At 31.6% G+C, this 6,793-nt stretch overlaps 1 long non-coding RNA gene across 1 annotated transcript; it reads left to right on the top strand.

Annotated features, from left to right (window-relative positions):
* Positions 1 to 2,219: 2,219 nt before the first annotated feature.
* Positions 2,220 to 3,744, top strand: LOC148280199 (uncharacterized). Its single transcript, XR_015822668.1, has 2 exons — positions 2,220 to 2,438; positions 2,777 to 3,744. It is a non-coding gene; the product is annotated as an uncharacterized LOC148280199 (long non-coding RNA).
* The last annotated feature ends 3,049 nt before the right edge of the window (positions 3,745 to 6,793 follow it).

Here is a 6,793-nt window from a genome sequence, read left to right as displayed (position 1 = left end):
ACATCATGATTTTATGCGTTTGTTTTGAACATTTCATTTTATTTTTTACTTTATTTAGATAAAAAATATAAGTATACAACGTATACAACATTACTACTAAATACAATTTTATATTAATTTAATACATATATTTACATTAACGTTTCGCTTTACGTAAAAAAAAAAAACGATTCTCGAGTATAAAATGGGGAGTGACGTTTTACAATAATTTGTTTATTTTACTTTTAATCGGTAAATATTTTTAGTGAAACATATAAATTATAAAAAAAACGGTGTTTTAAGTCAGTGCTACACAAAAAAGAATCATAAATATAACTTTTCACTTCATTTTTAATTATATTATCCCTCCTCCGATAGTAAATTACTTGCAAAAAAAACACTCAGGTATCAGCAAATTATGATTAGGTGTGTATTTAATAAGCGTTTAAGTCAAATCTCATGAAATAATTAAAAATAATATACTTTAATTCCACATAAAACAAAAATTATTTTTCTAATTATTGTAAACCAAAAAATGGAATTTTTATATATACTTAAAAATAATAATTGAAATATAAATCAAGAAAAATATTATGGTGATTAAAAAAATGTATTTATGAAATATTTTAAATAATTGATAAAGATAACATAATATACCTTGCTTTTTGATGGAATAAAATTATCAGTGAATGAATGTATTATTGTGTATAGGAATTTGTTCATTGACTGACATTATTATCGAAACAGAATGAGAGGTTATTGTGTTCTTTTTATTTGGTGAAAACTTATCTTTCACAGCTTTGAAAACATTTATTTTACCGAATGAATTAGAATCCATTACTTTATTCCAGGAAAGCAATTATTTTATCTGTTTATCTGTTTCTTACAAAGACGTGAAACATACTTAGGAAATTAATATTGGCCATATTCAACAATGTTCGACAAAATTTCACAAGAAGTGCAATTGAGGTGTATGAGGTTTTTTTACAAGCATTTCGTAACAATTATCTGATTTACTAGATGAATAACTTCATAGTTATCATTCGAGAACAAAGCTTCACATTTATTTGCTCACCTTTAAAAGAAAATCTTTAAGACTCGTTCATTTGAGTCATAATATTTTTTATTTATATTCTGAAATACCGTATATTAAGGGAAAATCCCCGGTCCTCATATTTTGGTAAATAAAATTTTCCTTCTGTTCTGGAAAACTGGCTTAAATGATTTGAAGGATGTTTAACTTTATATTATTCATTGTATAGTGTTTCAAATAATATTTTGTAATGGTTGGAAGCAGCCCGAATTTTTGTAACAGCTTTTCTTAGTATTTGAGCAAAATATTTTTTTGTAGGCCCTGTTTCAAAACTTTTATTAATAAGTTCGAATCATGTCGCTCTCAAAAAAAAGATGTATATAAAATGATCAATTTCAGCTCATTTTAGAAAACTTCTTATTATTCGTTAAATAAAAATTAAAATATTAATAAAAAATAAAATATAATAATGGACACTCAGCGATATAAGTACCAGTAATATCAAGACAATGCAAATTACGAAATTACTTGTATCATTAAAAAAAGTCTATTATTAAATTTTAAAAAATTAAAAAATATCTTGACGATTCCACTTCAAACTTCTTGAAATCTTACTTTAAATAAAGTTATATAACAATTTCATTTAAATCGTATTCCGTATTACCATTAAAAAAACAGTTAAAATTGTCCGAAATTTATTAATGATCAGTAGTTATAGAGATAAATATAAACAATATATCCGCTGATCAAAGTCGCCTTACGATTTAAATGTCGCCCCATTTTACGGTCGCCATTTATTTTAAGGTTGGCTAGAGAAGGGGAAAAAATCATAGAGAGCAATACGCGTCGTTTCAATTTCTATTCGGATTACCAACATTTAAAACAAATGCACGATTCGTGGTGTACTGTTGGGTGGGTTTGGATGATCGAATTTATTACCAACCGAATAGAAACGCTTTTCAGAGATGTTGAAAATAGTAAACGAAATTTATGAATGAAATTATTGATTATTAGAGCTTTTATAAACACTAAAGGAGTCTTTGAGAAATCCTTTATATGTACAATATGTTAAATCCGATATTCCTCCCGGGTGATAATACCCTATTTAGAGTTGAAAATATTAAAAGTGGAACTACGAAATTTGTAGACTGGCAGCACCAGAATTTAATTGTCAAAAGTATCAAACACATTTTGTTTAGCGTCGGCGTACGAGTTTTCATGTGATATTGATATTTAAATTGGCTTTATGTATTTTAAAAATTTCACTAATTATAAAAACTATTATCAACATGAATAAGATGTCAAAAAGTGAAGTGGCACTAGGGGGGTAATTTTTAACGTTTTTCAACGTTGTTTGGAAGAATGTAAAGCCGAAAAAATCTCAATGGATATAACGGACGTTTATGGGCGTCTTCCAAGATGACTGGTATGTATTGAAGTTTTTGCTATTTATTTTTAATTCTGTAACACTTTGAAATGATATATTGAGCGCTGTTGCTTGAAAACACTTGAAAATTACTTTTTATTTGAGATTATGTTTACATGCTGTTTTGACAGTTCTCTTTAAGCATAATGACACTGTAAATGCAGAATACTGTAAACGATATATAAAAAAAAAATATTTTCCGTTTTATTTGAATAATAACAATTTGAATGCATTTTATTTCAAATTTTCAAACATGTTTTATCATTTTATTTTATTTACATATATATACAATATTGTTGGCTCTCATAGTTATATTTTTTTTATAAATCTTTTTGCAGGTAAATCAGAAAGTACCATCAGGCGAATTGTCAAGGAGAGTGAAACAAATGGGGGTAAATTCCAAACTCCAGGCAAAATAAGAAAGGGTCGCCCTCCGAAAGCTTTAGATAATTTTGATATCAGTGCTATTCGTCAGAAGGTACATTTTTTTATACAGTTCGAAAGGAAGTTCCCACGTTGAGAAGTTTGTTAGCTGTATTAAAAGAAGACATGGAATTTGATGGTAGTCACGAATATTTAAGAAAAACCTTAATGTCGATTGGTTTTGTATATAAAAAATGCAAGACAAACCGTGAAATTCTTATAGAAAAAACAAATGTTGCAGCGAAGAGAGAAGCGTATTTAAAAGTAATTATGGATAATAGAATGTTGCCGGAAGAGCCGAGAAAAGATATTGTTTATTTAGATGAAAGTTATATATACATTCTTCATATAAACCGAAAAAATGTTGGCAATCGGTGAATGTGAGTGGAGTGCGAAATGAAACTTCAAAAGGTAAAAGATGGATTATAGTACACGCTGGAAGCAAAAAAGGTTTCGTGCCTAATGCTCTCTTGATTTTCAGTGGAAATAACACAAAGGAAGACTATCACTCTGAAATGAATGGGCATAATTTCAGAAAATGGGTGGTGGAAAGACTTATTCCAAATTTATCAGAACCATATATTATTGTTATGGATAACGCACCTTATCATTCTATAATTGTTAACAAAGCACCAACATCGGCAACAAAAATTAATGATATCAAATATTGGCTGTTAGAAAATAACACCCCCTTTGATCCATCATTAAGGAAACCTTCATTGTTAATATTGGTTAGACAACACAAGCCAGAGCCCATATATGAAATAGATGAATTACTGGGAAAACACGGTCACACCGTGGTAAGGCTTCCAACTTATCACTGCGACTTGAATCCCATAGAATTAATATGGGCTTTGGCAAAACGAAAAGTTGCTCAAAGAAACACAGGAAATGGAAACAATATAAAGGAACTGACTGAAAATGCATTTTATGACATTTATGACATAAGCTCCGAAAACTGGAGAAATTGTTGCCAACATGTAGAAAAAATTGAAAAAAAGTATTATGAGGATGGAAACACCTTGTATGGAAATATTGTAGACTTGAAATAACGGTGACAGCGACACCTGCGACAGGGAAGATGAAGCTGAACTCAGTTTTATAGAAGAAGATCCATTTTTGGGTGTTGAGTTTTTAGATTCTGAATCTGATTCTCAATGAGATTTAAATATGTTTTTTTATATATATATATATATATATATTATAAAGAAGAGTGTCCGTCGGTCTGTCCGTTTGTATTCTATACAAATCTTTAAAACACGAGGAATGTCACCGTCTACATGAAACCGCCTTATATTATATTTAAAGTTACATGTTATTATTTTTTTTCTACCAACTTGTGTTAAAAAACATTAACAATTCTATCTTTACTGTATGTTTCGATAATAAAAATATTTTATTGTTAAGTTATGTTTGTATGTTATTTATTGTATTTCATTTAATTTTGAGATCAGTGGGCACCTATCTATATTGCAATGAAAAAATATTTTTGTGTAATTAATATTTTACTAAACATCAGAAACTTTTCTGCGCATTTGTCGATCTGCAAAAGGCATTTGATAGAGTTGACAGAGATAAATTGTGGAAGGTTTTATCGGAGTATGGAGTAAATGGTAACCTGACAAGGGCTATTGCGTCACTGTATAAGGACAGCACAGCATGTGTGAAGGTGAATGGGTCATTCACATCGTGGTTTAATATTCCGAAAGGAGTCAAACAGGGATGTGTAATGTCACCATGGTTGTTCAACATATACATCGATAACTGTATGAAAGAACTGAAAGATTTAAGAATGGGAGCAAAAATGAATGGTATAACTGTATTCTGTATGCGGATGATGCCGTGCTTCTTGCTAGCAGCAAAGAAGACCTTCAATTCTTAGTAACAAAAGTCTACGAGGTATGCAAGAAAAGCGATTTGCTTATGAATGTTGATAAATCGAAAGTGATGGTTTTTGAAAGGGATGAAAATATAACTAAATGTGAGATCAGCGTGAACGGAGATATTCTGAATCAGGTAGAAGAATTTGTGTGCCTGGGAAGTATGTTTACTAGGGACGGAAAGGCCGATAAAGATATTGAAAGGAGGGTGAGTGCCAGGAACAGGGTGAACGGTGCACTAAAATCTACTTTGGCAAACAAATGTTTATCGCAGGAGGCTAAACTAGCAGTTCACAACGGAGTTCTAGTTCCAACTCTAATGTATGGGAGCGAAGTATGGAATTGGAAAAATAATGATGAAAGTAGGTTGAATGCTGTCGAAATGCGATCCCTCAGGCGAATGTGTGGTAAAACTATGTATGATAGGTGCACAAATGTCGAGATCCGTGAAGTGTGTAAGGCTGAGACATGCATTATTGACAGAATTAAGAAGGGGTGCTGCGTTGGTTTGGACATGTAGAGCGAATGGACAGCGAAAGAACGACTAAAAGGATCTACGATGCAAATGTTGATGGATGCAGAAAACGAGGAAGACCGAGAAAGACATGGCACGATCAAGTCCATCAAATACTTGAAGATGGACATGTCAAAAGTAGGAATAATCGGCGTGCGTGCATAAGAAGATGTATGAATGTAGAGGAAGCGAGGTCTGTATGCCAAGATAGAGTGTTATGGCGTTCTATCCTCTCTGCCTACCCTTACGAGGAAACGGCGTGATGGTTTGTTGTTGTTGTTGTGAATATTTTACAAAATTGTAGGATACACAGCTTTACATTTCCAGCATGTGTTCTATTTTTAGTATTGCCATTTAAACAACAGTGGCATCCTCCCTTGTTTTCTACTCTTTATTGACAGACTTGTATATCTATAGTCTGTAGCTGGGAGTGGCGGGGCGGCTTTCGCAAAGGGTTTAGTTATACGACATTTGTACTTATAATAATTAACTTTGGATAACAAATTTGATTTCATTTTGTAGATAACATAACAAGCTGTAGAAATAGCATAAAAAATTACCACTAAAAAGACTAGTTTTCGAATGATGTGCGAAAATGCACAAAAAAAAATTGTTCGCATATTTTTTTCTGTGTTTGAATGTTTTTAGGAATGTTTGACTTGTTTAGTAGTCGCTAGAACAATATGTTATCGTGCGAAAAACACCAAATTTATTGTTCTGCAATATTTACGTACTCAGTTATTGAAATTTTTGTATATGCACTAGCGTAATCGTAACGTAAAAATAAAAATGGCGGCCATTTAAAGGGGGGAGGTAGATCATTGTGGGGAGTGAATTTGTCGATAAAAATACCTGAAAAATATTCCCCCTAAATATCGGTATGTCATGCCCGTCCATATTATATATAGCATCTGAACTGGCCTCCGACCTCTCAGAGTCATGTATCTTTTTAACTTCAGTCATGTAAGTTGAATGCAGACTTTTAATTTTCAACTTTAATTCTTTAACAGAGAAGCCTAAGATTCCCACTGTAGCTATAATTGCCTCCACGGCGTTTTTTTTTTTAACATTGTTTGTCCCTATAAGTTGGGGAATTAATGCCCCATAAACAGTCGTGTTCGCTATAAAGAGAAATTAACTTTATAATTTCCTCCAGTTGCCATTTATGCGACATTTTCGCACAAAAAATGTAATAACTTAAAAACATTGAAAAAAAATATAAAAAAAATTCCACACGCTCTCGTCGAGAAAATCGCTTTCGTCATAAGGTCCTGTCTCCTGCCCGTGCGTGTTCATACGAGGACAATACGATGCGGCCGTTGGCCAAAGATGCCGAAAAAATAAATATCCCAACTTGGCCATTTTTCAATTATGTTTTGTTTTTAAATTTCTGAAAGCATATATTATTATTTGAACAGATTAATAATAAGTAAAATAACTTATTCATAATTTCTCACAACGGTAATGTGAGACGAGGATGACCAAAAAAGACGTGGCATGATCAGATACGTCAAAATTTTAAGTCTGGTCATGTCGAA

This window comes from Micrasema longulum, unplaced genomic scaffold (genome assembly GCF_059751315.1).
Source record: "Micrasema longulum isolate JH-2025_06_02 unplaced genomic scaffold, ASM5975131v1 h1tg000607l, whole genome shotgun sequence".
NCBI classification, from domain to species: domain Eukaryota; kingdom Metazoa; phylum Arthropoda; class Insecta; order Trichoptera; family Brachycentridae; genus Micrasema; species Micrasema longulum.
Note: the sequence above shows the minus strand (reverse complement) of the source record. Positions and strands in the feature narration are given on the sequence as shown.